The 16,797-nt window shown below is 40.8% G+C and overlaps 1 protein-coding gene across 1 annotated transcript in view; it reads left to right on the forward strand.

The window, feature by feature from the left end:
- Nucleotides 1-16,797, forward strand: part of NUMA1 (nuclear mitotic apparatus protein 1) — a gene marked incomplete in the record, with an annotated part of 309,504 nt that overhangs the window by 174,344 nt on the left and 118,363 nt on the right.

Here is a 16,797-nt window from a genome sequence, read left to right on the forward strand (position 1 = left end):
TATAGTCCATATCAGTCTCTTCAGTAGGGCTTTGGTGGCTTTAAAGTAATGGGAACTTGTGGGACATAATTCTCACTGCGCCTCCCATACATTTGCTGCCCTGTTTGCAAGAGTCTGAGAGAGGAATACTCGGATCCTTTGTTTTCCACAGGCCAATGTGAGGAGGAGGACCTCGTAAACCGGGTGGAGATGCCTTACTGACGGGCAGGAGTTCTAAGGTAAGTGCTAAATTGTGTTTCTTTCATGTAATTAGCAAGAGTCCATGAGCTAGTGACGTATGGGATATACATTCCTACCAGGAGGGGCAAAGTTTCCCAAACCTCAAAATGCCTATAAATACACCCTCACCACACCCACAAATCAGTTTTACAAACTTTGCCTCCCTTGGAGGTGGTGAAGTAAGTTTGTGCTAGATTCTACGTTGATATGCGCTTCGCAGCAGCTGGGAGCCCCGGTTTTCCTCTCAGTGTGCAGTGAATATCAGAGGGATGTGAAGAGAGTATTGCCTATTTGAATTCAATGATCTCCTTCTACAGGGTCAATTTCATAGGTTCTCTGTTATCGGTCGTAGAGATTCATCTCTTACCTCCCTTTTCAGATCGACGATATACTCTTATATACCATTACCTCTACTGATTCTCGTTTCAGTACTGGTTTGGCTATCTACTATATGTAGATGAGTGTCCTGGGGTAAGATTAAAACTTTTTGTGGATTATTTTTTCAGCGGTATTGGCTGTCTTTATTTATCCCTCCCTCTCTAGTGACTCTTGCATGGAAGTTCCACATCTTGGGTATCTGCTATCCCATACGTAACTAGCTCATGGACTCTTGCTAATTACATGAAAGAAAACATAATTTATGTAAGAAACTTGCCTGATAAATTCATTTCTTTCATATTAGCAAGAGTCCATGAGGCCCACCCTTTTTTTGTGGTGGTTATGATTTTTTTGTATAAAGCACAATTATTCCAATTCCTTATTTTTTATGCTTTCGCACTTTTTTCTTATCACCCCACTTCTTGGCTATAAGTTAAACTGATTTGTGGGTGTGGTGAGGGGTGTATTTATAGGCATTTTGAGGTTGGGAAACTTTTGCCCCTCCTGGTAGGAATGTATATCCATACGTCACTAGCTCATGGACTCTTGCTAATATGAAAGAAATGAATTTATCAGATAAGTTCTTACATAAATTATGTTTTTCTGAAGCCCCCCTGGGAGTGAACATAAAATTTGGCACTTTACCTACTTGTATGGGCACTAGATGACATTATCCACAGGAGGGAATGGACATTTTCCTAGGGATGTGTTATTGGGCAGTGAATGCAAGCACTGGAGGACGTGGAGAAGTGGCTCTGTTTTTTATTTTGGGTGTTTTCTCATTCTTGCAACTCCCAAAAGCTTTTTTCTCTTGTTAAGTGTATTCAGTCCACGGGTTATCCATTACTTATGGATATTCTCCTTCCCAACAGGAAGTTGCAAGAGGATCACCCAAGCAGAGCTGCTATATAGCTCCTCCCCTCACATGTCATATCCAGTCATTCTCTTGCAAGTCTCAACATAGTAGGAAGGCTGTGAGAGGAGTGTGGAGTTTTTATACTTAATTATTTCTTCAATCAAAAGTTTATTTTAAATGGCACCGGAGTGTGCTGTTTTTCTCTCAGCTGTATTTAGAAGAAGAACCTGCCTGCGTTTTCTATGATCTTAGCAGAAGTAACTAAGATCCACTGGCTGTTCTCGCACATTCTGAGGATTGGGGTAACTTCAGAAAAGGGAATAGCATGCGGGGTCCCCTGCAAACGAGGTATGTGCAGTAAAATATTTTTCTAAGGAAAGGAATTGACTAAGAAAATACTGCTGATACCGATGTAATGTAAGTACAGCCTTAAATGCAGTAGTGGCGACTGGTATCAGGCTGATGAGTGTATGTGCAGTAAAGTAATTTTCTAAGGAATGGAATTTGACTAAGAAAATGCTGTAAATACTGAAGTAATGTATGAGCCTAACTGCAGTGGAAGCGACTGGTAGCAGGCTTATTAATAACACTACATAACCTTTAAAATGGATGTTAAAACGTTTACTGGCATGTTAATCGTTTTTTGTGAGGTACTTTGGTGATAAAACTTATTGGGGCATGAATTTTTCCACATGGCTAACGTATATTTCTGCAATAGAAACAGTTAACTGAGGTTTCCCACTGTTGTAATATGAGTGGGGGGGGGCCTATTTTAGCGCTTTTTTGCGCAGTAAAAATTCAGTCACAGTCTTCCTGAATTTTCCTCCATGATCCAGGACGTCTCTAGAGAGCTCAGGGGTATTCAAATTCATTTTTGAGGGAGGGTAATCAGTCACAGCAGACCTGTGACAGTGTGTTTGACTGTGATAAAAAACGTTAATTGTTAAATTGATTATCCGTTTTGGGTATTAAGGGGTTAATCATCCATTTGCTGGTGGGTGCAATCCTTTGCTAATTTAATACATTTACTGTGAAAATTTGGTTGCTATAACTGATTTGGTTCATTGTTATTTCAACTGTGACAGTTTTCTTTCATGTAATTAGCAAGAGTCCATGAGCTAGTGACGTATGGGATATACATTCCTACCAGGAGGGGCAAAGTTTTCCAAACCTCAAAATGCCTATAAATACACCCCTCACCACACCCACAATTCAGTTTTACAAACTTTGCCTCCGATGGAGAAGTAAGTTTGTGCTAGATTCTACGTTGATATGCGCTCCGCAGCAAGTTGGAGCCCGGTTTTCCTCTCAGCGTGCAGTGAATGTCAGAGGGATGTGAGGAGAGTATTGCCTATTTGAATGCAGTGATCTCCTTCTAAGGGGTCTATTTCATAGGTTCTCTGTTATCGGTCGTAGAGATTCATCTCTTACCTCCCTTTTCAGATCGACGATATACTCTTATATATACCATTACCTCTGCTGATTCTCGTTTCAGTACTGGTTTGGCTATCTGCTATATGTAGATGAGTGTCCTGGGGTAAGTAAGTCTTATTTTCTGTGACACTCCTAGCTATGGTTGGGCACTTTGTTTATAAAGTTCTAAATATATGTATTCAAACATTTATTTGCCTTGACTCAGAATGTTCAACTTTCCTTATTTTCAGACAGTCAGTTTCATATTTGGGATAATGCATTTTAATTTAACATTTTTCTTACCTTAAAATTTGACTTTTTCCCTGTGGGCTGTTAGGCTCGCGGGGGCTGAAAATGCTTCATTTTATTGCGTCATTCTTGGCGCGGATTTTTTTTGGCGCAAAAATTCTATTTCCGTTTCCGGCGTCATACGTGTCGCCGGAAGTTGCGTCATTTTTTGACGTTATTTTGCGCCAAAAATGTCGGCGTTCCGGATGTGGCGTCATTTTTGGCGCCAAAAAGCATTTAGGCGCCAAATAATGTGGGCGTCTTATTTGGCGCGAAATAATATGGGCGTCACTTTTGTCTCCACATTATTTAAGTCTCATTTTTTATTGCTTCTGGTTGCTAGAAGCTTGTTCTTTGGCATTTTTTCCCATTCCTGAAACTGTCATTTAAGGAATTTGATCAATTTTGCTTTTAGATATGTTGTTTTTTCTCTTACATATTGCAAGATGTCTCACGTTGCATCTGAGTCAGAAGATACTACAGGAAAATCGCTGTCAAGTGCTGAATCTACCAAAGCTAAGTGTATCTGCTGTAAACTTTTGGTAGCTATTCCTCCAGCTGTTGTTTGTATTGATTGTCATGACAAACTTGTTAAAGCAGATAATATTTCCTTTAGTAAAGTACCATTGGCCTGTTGCAGTTCCTTCAACATCTAAGGTGCAGAATGTTCCTGATAATATAAGAGATTTTGTTTCTGAATCCATAAAGAAGGCTATGTCTGTTATTTCTCCTTCTAGTAAACGTAAAAAATCTTTTAAAACTTCTCTCCCTACAGATGAATTTTTAAATGAACATCATCATTCTGATTCTGATGATTCCTCTGGTTCAGAGGATTCTGTCTCAGAGGTTGATGCTGATAAATCTTCATATTTATTTAAAATGGAATTTATTCGTTCTTTACTTAAAGAAGTACTAATTGCTTTAGAAATAGAGGATTCTGGTCCTCTTGATACTAATTCTAAACGTTTAGATAAGGTATTTAAAGCTCCTGTGGTTATTCCAGAAGTTTTTTCCTGTTCCTAATGCTATTTCTGCAGTAATTTCCAAAGAATGGGATAATTTGGGTAATTCATTTACTCCTTCTAAACGTTTTAAGCAATTATATCCTGTGCGTCTGACAGATTAGAATTTTGGGACAAGATCCCTAAAGTTGATGGGGCTATTTCTACCCTTGCTAAACGTACTACTATTCCTACGTCAGATGGTACTTCGTTTAAGGATCCTCTAGATAGGAAAATTGAGTCCTTTCTAAGAAAAGCTTATCTGTGTTCAGGTAATCTTCTTAGACCTGCTATATCTTTGTCTGATGTTGCTGCAGCTTCAACTTTTTGGTTGGAAACTTTAGCGCAACAAGTAACACATCGTGATTCTCATGATATTATTATTCTTCAGCATGCTAATAATTTTATCTGTGATGCCATTTTTTATATTATCAGAGTTGATGTCAGGTTTATGTCTCTAGCTATTTTAGCTAGAAGAGCTTTATGGCTTAAAACTTGGAATGCTGATATGGCTTCTAAATCAACTTTACTTTCCATTTCTTTCCAGGGTAACAAATTATTTGGTTCTCAGTTGGATTCCATTATTTCAACTGTTACTGGTGGGAAAGGAACTTTTTTACCACAGGATAAAAAATCTAAAGGTAAAAAACAGGGCTAATAATCGTTTTCGTTCGTTTCAACAAAGAACAAAAGCCTGATCCTTCATCCTCAGGAGCAGTTTCAGTTTGGAGACCATCTCCAGTCTGGAATAAATCCAAGCCAGCTAGAAAGGCAAAGCCTGCTTCTAAGTCCACATGAAGGTGCGGCCCTCATTCCAGCTCAGCTGGTAGGGGGCAGGTTACGTTTTTTCAAGAAATTTGGATCAATTCTGTTCACAATCTTTGGATTCAGAGCATTGTTTCAGAAGGGTACAGAATTGGTTTCAAGTTGAGACCTCCTGCAAAGAGATTTTTTCTTTCCCGTGTCCCAGTAAATCCAGTAAAAGCTCAAGCATTTCTGAAATGTGTTTCAGATCTAGAGTTGACTGGAGTAATTATGCCAGTTCCAGTTCCGGAACAGGGGATGGGGTTTTATTCAAATCTCTTCATTGTACCAAAGAAGGAGAATTCTTTCAGACCAGTTCTGGATCTAAAAATATTGAATCGTTATGTAAGGATACCAACGTTCAAGATGGTAACTGTATGACTATCTTACCTTTTGTTCAGCAAGGGAATTATATGTCCACAATAGATTTACAGGATGCATATCTGCATATTCCGATTCATCCAGATCATTATCAGTTCCTGAGATTCTCGTTTCTGGACAAGCATTACCAGTTTGTGGCTCTGCCGTTTGGCCTAGCTACAGCTCCAAGAATTTTTACAAAGGTTCTCGGTGCCCTGCTGTCTGTAATCAGAGAACAGGGTATTGTGGTATTTCCTTATTTGGACGATATCTTGGTACTTGCTCAGTCTTTACATTTAGCAGAATCTCATACGAATCGACTTGTGTTGTTTCTTCAAAATCAATTTACCAAAAAGTTCTTTGATTCCTCAGACAAGGGTAACCTTTCTGGGTTTCCAGATGGATTCAGTGTCCATGACTCTGTCTTTAACAGACAAGAGACGTCTAAAGTTGATTACAGCTTGTCGAAACCTTCAGTCACAATCATTCCCTTCGGTAGCCTTATGCATGGAAATTCTAGGTCTTATGACTGCTGCATCGGACGCGATCCCCTTTGCTCGTTTTCACATGCGACCTCTTCAGCTCTGTATGCTGAAGCAATGGTGCAAGGATTACACGAAGATATCTCAATTAATATCTTTAAAACCGATTGTTCGACACTCTCTAACATGGTGGACAGATCACCATCGTTTAATTCAGGGAGCTTCTTTTGTGCTTCCGACCTGGACTGTAATTTCAACAGATGCAAGTCTCACAGGTTGGGGAGCTGTGTGGGGATCTCTGACGGCACAAGGAGTTTGGGAATCTCAGGAGGTGAGATTACCGATCAATATTTTGGAACTCCGTGCAATTTTCAGAGCTCTTCAGTTTTGGCCTCTTCTGAAGAGAGAATCGTTCATTTGTTTTCAGACAGACAATGTCACAACTGTGGCATACATCAATCATCAAGGAGGGACTCACAGTCCTCTGGCTATGAAAGAAGTATCTCGAATTTTAGTTTGGGCGGAATCCAGCTCCTGTCTAATCTCTGCGGTTCATATCCCAGGCAGTAGACAATTGGGAAGCGGATTATCTCAGTCGCCAAACGTTGCATCCGGGCGAATGGTCTCTTCACCCAGAGGTATTTCTTCAGATTGTTCAAATGTGGGAACTTCCAGAAATAGATCTGATGGCGTCCCATCTAAACAAGAAACTTCCCAGGTATCTGTCCAGATCCCGGGATCCTCAGGCGGAGGCAGTGGATGCATTATCACTTCCTTGGAAGTATCATCCTGCCTATATCTTTCCGCCTCTAGTTCTTCTTCCAAGAGTAATCTCCAAGATTCTGAAGGAATGCTCGTTTGTTCTGCTGGTAGCTCCGGCATGGCCTCACAGGTTTTGGTATGCGGATCTTGTCCGGGTGGCCTCTTGCCAACCGTGGACTCTTCCGTTAAGACCAGACCTTCTGTCACAAGGTCCTTTTTTCCATCAGGATCTGAAATCCTTAAATTTAAAGGTATGGAGATTGAACGCTTGATTCTTGGTCATAGAGGTTTCTCTGACTCTGTGATTAATACTATGTTACAGGCTCGTAAATCTGTATCTCGAGAGATATATTATAGAGTCTGGAAGACTTATATTTCTTGGTGTCTTTCTCATCATTTTTCCTGGCATTCTTTTAGAATACCAAGAATTTTACAGTTCCTTCAGGATGGTTTAGATAAGGGTTTGTCCGCAAGTTCTTTGAAAGGACAAATCTCTGCTCTTTCTGTTCTTTTTCACAGAAAGATTGCTATTCTTCCTGATATTCATTGTTTTGTACAAGCTTTGGTTCGTATAAAACCTGTCATTAAGTCAATTTCTCCTCCTTGGAGTTTGAATTTGGTTCTGGGAGCTCTTCAAGCTCCTCCGTTTGAACCTATGCATTCATTGGACATTAAATTACTTTCTTGGAAAGTTTTGTTCCTTTTGGCCATCTCTTCTGCCAGAAGAGTTTCTGAATTATCTGCTCTTTCTTGTGAGTCTCCTTTTCTGATTTTTCATCAGGATAAGGCGGTGTTGCGAACTTCTTTTGAATTTTTACCTAAAATTGTGAATTCCAACAACATTAGTAGAGAAATTGTGGTTCCTTCATTATGTCCTAATCCTAAGAATTCTAAGGAGAAATCGTTGCATTCTTTGGATGTTGTTAGAGCTTTGAAATATTATGTTGAAGCTACGAAATCTTTCCGAAAGACTTCTAGTCTATTTGTTATCTTTTCCGGTTCTAGAAAAGGCCAGAAAGCTTCTGCCATTTCTTTGGCATCTTGGTTGAAATCTTTAATTCATCTTGCCTATGTTGAGTCGGGTAAAACTCCGCCTCAGAGATTACAGCTCATTCTACTAGGTCAGTTTCTACTTCCTGGGCGTTTAGGAATGAAGCTTCGGTTGATCAGATTTGCAAAGCAGCAACTTGGTCCTCTTTGCATACTTTTACTAAATTCTACCATTTTGATGTATTTTCTTCTTCTGAAGCAGTTTTTGGTAGAAAAGTACTTCAGGCAGCGGTTTCAGCTTATGTTTTTCGATTAAACTTTATTTTGGGTGTGGATTATTTTCAGCAGGAATTGGCTGTCTTTATTTTATCCTCCCTCTCTAGTGACTCTTGTGTGGAAAGATCCACATCTTGGGTAGTCATTATCCCATACGTCACTAGCTCATGGACTCTTGCTAATTACATGAAAGAAAAACATAATTTATGTAAGAACTTACCTGATAAATTCATTTCTTTCATATTAGCAAGAGTCCATGAGGCCCGCCCTTTTTTTGTGGTGGTTATGATTTTGTATAAAGCACAATTATTCCAATTCCTTATTTTATATGCTTTCGCACTTTTTTATCACCCCACTTCTTGGCTATTCGTTAAACTGAATTGTGGGTGTGGTGAGGGGTGTATTTATAGGCATTTTGAGGTTTGGGAAACTTTGCCCCTCCTGGTAGGAATGTATATCCCATACGTCACTAGCTCATGGACTCTTGCTAATATGAAAGAAATGAATTTATCAGGTAAGTTCTTACATAAATTATGTTTTTTTGGTGCTTCTTAAAGGCGCAGTAGCGTTTTTTATATTGCTTGTAAATTTATTTGAAAGTATTTTCCAAGCTTGCTAGTCTCATTGCTAGTCTGTTTATAACATGTCTGACACAGATGAATCTGTTTGTTCACTATGTTGAAGGCCAATGTGGAGCCCCATAGAAATATGTGTACTAAATGCATTGATGTCATTTTAAATAAGTCAGTCTTTACCTGTAAAGAAATTATCACCAGACAACGAGGGGGGAAGTTATGCCGGACTAACTCTCCTCACGGTGTCAGTACCCTTCGCCTCCCGCTCAGGAGGCGCATGATATTGTGGCGCCAAGTACATCAGAGGCCCATACAAATCACTTTGCAAGACATGGCTACTGTTATTACAGAAGTATTATCTAAATTGCCAGAATTAAGAGGCAAGCGCGATAGCTCTGGGTTAAGGACAGAGCGCGCTGATGATGTGAGAGCCATGTCCGATACTGCGTCACAATTTGCAGAACATGAGGACGGAGAGCTTCATTCTGTGGGTGACGGATCTGATTCAGGGAGAAAACCTGCTTCAGCCCCTAAGACAGCATGAAGAGAGGGCCCCCCTATCCGGGAACGGATCTAGTGGGGGCAGACTTTCTCTCTTCGCCCAGGCTTGGGCAAGAGATGTCCAGGATCCCTGGGCGTTGGAGATCATATCTCAGGGATATCTTCTGGACTTCAAAGCTTCTCCTCCACAAGGGAGATTTCATCTTTCAAGGTTATCAGCAAACCAAATAAAAAAAGAGGCGTTTCTACGCTGTGTACAAGACCTCTTACTAATGGGGGTGATCCACCCAGTTCCGCGGATGGAACAAGGGCAAGGATTTTACTCAAATCGGTTTGTGGTTCCCAAGAAAGAGGGAACCTTCAGACCAATCTTGGACCTAAAAATCTTAAACAAATTCCTAAGGGTTCCATCATTCAAAATGGAAACTATTCGAACCATCCTACCCATGATCCAAGAGGGTCAGTATATGACCACAGTGGACTTAAAGGATGCCTACCTTCACATACCGATTCACAAAGATCATTATCGGTACTAAGATTTGCCTTTCTAGACGGGCATTACCAATTTGTAGCTCTTCCCTTCGGGTTAGCTACGGCCCCGAGAATTTTTACAAAGGTTCTGGGGCTCACTTCTGGCGGTGCTAAGACCGCGAGGCATAACGGTGGCTCCGTACCTAGACGACATTCTGATACAAGCGTCATGTTTTTCAAATTGCCAAGTCTCATACAGAGATAGTTCTGGCATTTCTGAGGTCGCATGGGTGAAGGTGAACGTGGAAAAGAGTTCTCCTATTACCACGGTCAAGTTCCCTTCCCTAGGGACTCTTATAGATTCTATAGAGATGAAAATTTACCTGACGGAGTCCAGGTTATCAAACTTTCTAAATGCTTGCCGTGCCCTTCATTCCATTCCACACCCGTCAGTAGCTCAGTGCATGGAAGTAATCGGCTTAATGGTAGCGGCAATGGACATAGTACCATTTGCGCGCCTGCATCTCAGACCGCTGCAATTATGCATGCTAAGTCAGTGGAATGGGGATTACTCAGATTTGTCCCCTCTACTAAATCTGGATCAAGAGACCAGAGATTCTCTTCTCTGGTGCTTTCTCTAGTCCATCTGTCCAGGGGTATGACCTTTCGCAGGCCAGATTGGACGATTGTAACAACAGATGCCAGCCTTCTAGGTTGGGGCGCAGTCTGGAACTCCCTGAAGGCTCAGGGATTGTGGACTCAGGAGGAGAAACTCCTCCCAATAAATATTCTGGGAATTGAGCAATATTCAATGCTCTTCTAGCTTGGCCTCAGTTAGCGACACTGGGGTTCATCAGATTTCAGTCGGACAACATCACGACTGTGGCTTACATCAACCATCAAGGGGGAACCAGGAGTTCCCTAGAGATGTTGGAAGTCTCAAAGATAATTCGCTGGGCAGAGTCTCACTCTTGCCACCTGTCAGCGATCTATATCCCAGGCGTGGAGAACTGGGAGGCGGATTTTCTAAGTCGCCAGACTTTTCATCCGGGGGAGTGGGAACTTCATCCGGAGGTCTTCACTCAACTGATTCATCGTTGGGGCAAACCAGATCTGGATCTCATGGCGTCTCGCCAGAACGCCAAACTTCCTTGTTACGGATCCAGGTCCAGGGACCCGGGAGCGGCGCTGATAGATGCTCTAGCAGCCCCTTGGGTTTTCAACATGGCTTATGTGTTTCCACCATTTCCGCTGCTTCCTCGGCTGATTGCCAAGATCAAACAGGAGAGAGCATCGGTGATTCTGATAGCGCCTGCGTGGCCACGCAGGACCTGGTATGCAGACCTAGTGGACATGTCGTCCTGTCCACCATGGTCTCTGCCTCTGAGGCAGGACCTTCTAATTCACGGTCCTTTCAACCATCCAAATCTAATTTCTCTGAGGCTGACTGCATGGAGATTGAGCGCTTGATTCTATCAAAGCGTGGCTTCTCGGAGTCGGTTATTAATACCTTAATACAGGCTCGGAAACCTGTTACCAGAAAAATTTACCATAAGATATGGCGTAAATATTTATATTGGTGCGAATCCAAGAGTTACTCATGGAGTAAGGTTAGGATTCCTAGGATATTGTCTTTTCTACAAGAGGGTTTAGAAAAGGGGCTTATCTGCTAGTTCGTTAAAGGACAGATTTCTGCCCTGTCTATTCTTCTACACAAACGTCTGGCAGAAGTTCCAGACGTTCAGGCTTTGGTTAGGATTAAGACTGTTGCTCCGCCGTGGAGCTTAAACTTAGTTCTTAAAGTTCTTCAAGGTGCTCCGTTTGAACCCCTTCATTCCATTGATATCAAGCTGTTATCTTGGAAAGTTCTGTTTTTGATGGCTATTTCCTCGGCTCGAAGAGTCTGAGTTATCTGCCTTACATTGTGATTCTCCTTATCTGATTTTCCATTCAGACAAGGTAGTTCTGCGTACTAAACCTGGGTTCTTACCTAAGGTAGTTTCTAACAGGAATATCAATCAAGAGATTGTTGTTCCATCATTGTGTCCTAACCCTTCTTCAAAGAAGGAACGACTTTTGCATAATCTGGACGTAGTCCGTGCCCTGAAGTTCTATTTACAGGCAACTAAAGATTTTCGTCAAACTTCTTCCCTGTTTGTCGTTTACTCTGGACAGAGGAGAGGTCAAAAAGCTTCGGCTACCGCTCCTTTTGGCTTCGTAGCCTAATACGTTTAGCCTATGAGACTGCTGGACAGCAGCCCCCTGAAAGAATTACATCTCATTCCACTAGAGCTGTGGCTTCCACCTGGGCCTTTAAAAATGAGGCCTCTGTTGAACAGATTTGCAAGGCTGCGACTTGGTCTTCGCTTCATACCTTTTCAAAATTTTACAAATTTGACACTTTTGCTTCTTCGGAGGCTGTTTTTGGGAGAAAGGTTCTACAGGCAGTGGTTCCTTCCGTTTAAAGTTCCTGCCTTGTCCCCCCCCAATTATCCGTGTACTTTAGCTTTGGTATTGGTATCCCATAAGTAATGGATGATCCGTGGACTGAATACACTTAACAAGAGAAAACATAATTTAGGCTTACCTGATAAATTTATTTCTCTTGTAGTGTATTAAGTCCACGGCCCGCCCTGTCTTTTTAAGGCAGATCTAAATTTTAATTAAAACTCCAGTCACCACTGCACCCTATGGTTTCTCCTTTCTTGTCTTGTTTCGGTCGAATGACTGGATATGACATGTGAGGGGAGGAGCTATATAGCAGCTCTGCTTGGGTGATCCTCTTTCAACTTCCTGTTGGGAAGGAGAATATCCCATAAGTAATGGATGACCCATGGACTGAATACACTACATGAGAAATAAATTTATCAGGTAAGCATAAATTATGTTTTTTCTTTAGCAGCCATCTGGGAGGCTTAGCCTTTTTCCTCATGATAGGGTACATGTCTAGGGCTATGCAGTTTTGGTGCGACTGTTTCTCCCGCTGGCTTCCTTTACTTTAGTAGCCGGGAGCTTTGTTTGTTTATTGTGCCTTTATCTTCCCACAGCCCCATTTTTACTTTAGCCGCCGGGGAGGTTTAGCTGTTAACGCCCACTATGGGCGAAGCTAAGATACGCCCCATTATTTGCGCGCCCTTAACACGCTTCCTGTGTATCGGTGTACTTTTCGGCAGTACGGCTTCCTTCTCTGCTGCATTATAGCTTCTACTGCAGGGAGGGCTTTCTTTCTCAGTTTAGAGACAGAATGTGGGGTAGTCCGCATTCCTTCTCTGTTGAACTGTTTCATTCAGAAGAGAGGCTTCACACTCAGTGTATTATATGTATTTGGGCGGACTCTTTCTCTGCTGCCTAAGGTCTCACACCCTAGAGGCTTTATTACAGCATAAATTAAGTACACAGTATAAGATATGTAACAGAGTGTATAATAGACATTTGGATAGTTCCTGATGCCTTCTCTACTGCCTTATGTCTCACAACAGAGAGACTTCAATACAGTATAAGAAGTTCTATAAGGTGTTAAATAAACATTGATCAGTTCCGGATGCCTTCTCTGCTGTGCTATGTTATGCAGCAGAGAGGTTTTTCACGCGGTCCCGAGAACTGCTTACAGTAGTTAGGACTACTATTTGTTGTTCTATCTGTGGATAGGAGGATTTTTACGCTAAGTTTAGATGGAATCAGATGATTCTTATCTAATTTACGTTATCAAATATTTTTTTTGGAAATTATGCAGTGTATTTAAAATGTAAAGACACAGAACCATCCTATTTTTTTTGATAAGCAGATGGTGGATTCTGATGGTCCAAGTAGCCTTTTCATCATATTAATTAATATATTCAATTTTATGGGAACAAGGTTAGGACGTTACCTTTTATCATTTAAAGGCACAGTATTTTTGTTATGATATTCAATTTTATCTAATAAAAAGTGAATCAGGATGTTATTTACACGTTATGTCTTGATACTTCTGTGGAACGGCCAAAGATTTTATGTTCCCCATGTATTAAGAGGTTTTCTTAAATAAATAAATAAATAAATAGAAGGGAAAAAAAAATTTCAGAGCCAACATTGCCTCAGATGTTTTAGAAACATTCGAACAATGTTCCATGTTTTCTGCAGTTTTCTCCAAGTGTCCTAAAAACTTAGTGTCCTTTCATCCAGTGCCCTGCGCTTCCTTCACGACTCCTTTAGGCGTGAGTGAGGTTTCTGTTGCAGTAGCTTACTATCTTAGAGGTTCCCTCCAAGTTACATGAGAAAGGGGATACAGCTGTAGTATGAGGGTATACGGTTTCTTGGACCTTCAGTCTCGCATACCTATTTATTTCGTTTGCGTATCTCCCTTGGGTCATTGTTCGATTTTATCAGGAGAGGGCATCGGTGATCTCATTGCTCCGGCTTGGCCTCGCAGAATTTGGTATGTGGATCTGGTGGACATGTTTTCTCTGCCAGCTTGGAGACTTCTGTAGAGGAAAGACCTTCTAATTCAAGGGCCTTTCCTTTATCCAATCTAGTTTCTCTGAAGTTGTCTGCTTGGAGATTGAACGTTTAATACTGTCCAAGCGGGGTTTTTCTGACTTAGTCATAGAATCCATGTTTCAGGCCCGTAAGCTGATATCTAGAAAGATTTACCATAAGATATGGTGTGAATATCTCTATTGGTGAGAATCCGAGGGCTACTCATGAAGTAGAGCTAGGATTCAAAGAATTTTCTTTTCTCCAAGGGGGTTTGGAGAGAGGTTTTATCGACAAGCTCTCTAAAGGGTCAAGCCCGGCCTATTTTGCTTCACAAGGGTCTGGCGGAGTCCCCAGATGTACAATATTTCTTTCATGTAATTAGCAAGAGTCCATGAGCTAGTGACGTATGGGATATACATTCCTACCAGGAGGGGTAAAGTTTCCCAAACCTCAAAATGCCTATAAATACACCCCTCACCACACCCACAATTCAGTTTTACAAACTTTGCCTCCGATGGAGGTGGTGAAGTAAGTTTGTGCTAGATTCTACGTTGATATGCGCTCCGCAGCAAGTTGGAGCCCGGTTTTCCTCTCAGCGTGCAGTGAATGTCAGAGGGATGTGAGTAGAGTATTGCCTATTTGAATGCAGTGATCTCCTTCTACGGGGTCTATTTCATAGGTTCTCTGTTATCGGTCGTAGAGATTCATCTCTTACCTCCCTTTTCAGATCGACGATATACTCTTATATATACCATTACCTCTACTGATTCTCGTTTCAGTACTGGTTTGGCTATCTACTATATGTAGATGAGTGTCCTGGGGTAAGTAAGTCTTATTTTCTGTGACACTCCTAGCTATGGTTGGGCACTTTGTTTATAAAGTTCTAAATATATGTATTCAAACATTTATTTGCCTTGACTCAGAATGTTCAACTTTCCTTATTTTCAGACAGTCGGTTTCATATTTGGGATAATGCATTTTAATTTAACATTTTTTCTTACCTTAAAATTTGACTTTTTCCCTGTGGGCTGTTAGGCTCGCGGGGGCTGAAAATGCTTCATTTTATTGCGTCATTCTTGGCGCGGACTTTTTTGGCGCAAAAATTCTATTTCCGTTTCCGGCGTCATATGTGTCGCCGGAAGTTGCGTCATTTTTTTACGTTATTTTGCGCCAAAAATGTCGGCGTTCCGGATGTGGCGTCATTTTGGCGCCAAAAAGCATTTAGGCGCCAAATAATGTGGGCGTCTTATTTGGCGCGGAAAAAATATGGGCGTCACTTTTGTCTCCACATTATTTAAGTCTCATTTTTTATTGCTTCTGGTTGCTAGAAGCTTGTTCTTTGGCATTTTTTTCCCATTCCTGAAACTGTCATTTAAGGAATTTGATCAATTTTGCTTTATATTATATGTTGTTTTTTCTCTTACATATTGCAAGATGTCTCACGTTGCATCTGAGTCAGAAGATACTACAGGAAAATCGCTGTCAAGTGCTGAATCTACCAAAGCTAAGTGTATCTGCTGTAAACTTTTGGTAGCTATTCCTCCAGCTGTTGTTTGTATTGATTGTCATGACAAACTTGTTAAAGCAGATAATATTTCCTTTAGTAAAGTACCATTGCCTGTTGCAGTTCCTTCAACATCTAAGGTGCAGAATGTTCCTGATAATATAAGAGATTTTGTTTCTGAATCCATAAAGAAGGCTATGTCTGTTATTTCTCCTTCTAGTAAACGTAAAAAATCTTTTAAAACTTCTCTCCCTACAGATGAATTTTTTAACTGAACATCATCATTCTGATGATTCCTCTGGTTCAGAGGATTCTGTCTCAGAGGTTGATGCTGATAAATCTTCATATTTATTTAAAATGGAATTTATTCGTTCTTTACTTAAAGAAGTCCTAATTGCTTTAGAAATAGAGGATTCTGGTCCTCTTGATACTAAATCTAAACGTTTAGATAAGGTTTTTAAAACTCCTGTAGTTATTCCAGAAGTTTTTTCCTGTCCCTGATGCTATTTCTGCAGTAATTTCCAAAGAATGGGATAATTTGGGTAATTCATTTACTCCTTCTAAACGTTTTAAGCAATTATATCCTGTGCCGTCTGACAGATTAGAATTTTGGGACAAGATCCCTAAAGTTGATGGGGCTATTTCTACCCTTGCTAAACGTACTACTATTCCTACGTCAGATGGTACTTCGTTTAAGGATCCTCTAGATAGGAAAATTGAGTCCTTTCTAAGAAAAGCTTATCTGTGTTCAGGTAATCTTCTTAGACCTGCTATATCTTTGGCTGATGTTGCTGCAGCTTCAACTTTTTGGTTGGAAACTTTAGCGCAACAAGTAACACATTGTGATTCTCATGATATTATTCTTCTTCTTCAACATGCTAATAATTTTATCTGTGATGCCATTTTTGATATTATCAGAGTTGATGTCAGGTTTATGTCTCTAGCTATTTTAGCTAGAAGAGCTTTATGGCTTAAAACTTGGAATGCTGATATGGCTTCTAAATCAACTTTACTTTCCATTTCTTTCCAGGGTAACAAATTATTTGGTTCTCAGTTGGATTCCATTATTTCAACTGTTACTGGTGGGAAAGGAACTTTTTTACCACAGGATAAAAATCTAAAGGTAAAAACAGGGCTAATAATCGTTTTCGTTCGTTTCAACAAAGAACAAAAGCCTGATCCTTCATCCTCAGGAGCAGTTTCAGTTTGGAGACCATCTCCAGTCTGGAATAAATCCAAGCCAGCTAGAAAGGCAAAGCCTGCTTCTAAGTCCACATGAAGGTGCGGCCCTCATTCCAGCTCAGCTGGTAGGGGGCAGGTTACGTTTTTTCAAGGAAATTTGGATCAATTCTGTTCACAATCTTTGGATTCAGAGCATTGTTTCAGAAGGGTACAGAATTTGTTTCAAGTTGAGACCTCCTGCAAAGAGATTTTTTCTTTCCCGTGTCCCAGTAAATCCAGT

This window comes from Bombina bombina, chromosome 3 (genome assembly GCF_027579735.1).
Source record: "Bombina bombina isolate aBomBom1 chromosome 3, aBomBom1.pri, whole genome shotgun sequence".
Classification (NCBI taxonomy): Eukaryota; Metazoa; Chordata; class Amphibia; order Anura; family Bombinatoridae; genus Bombina; species Bombina bombina.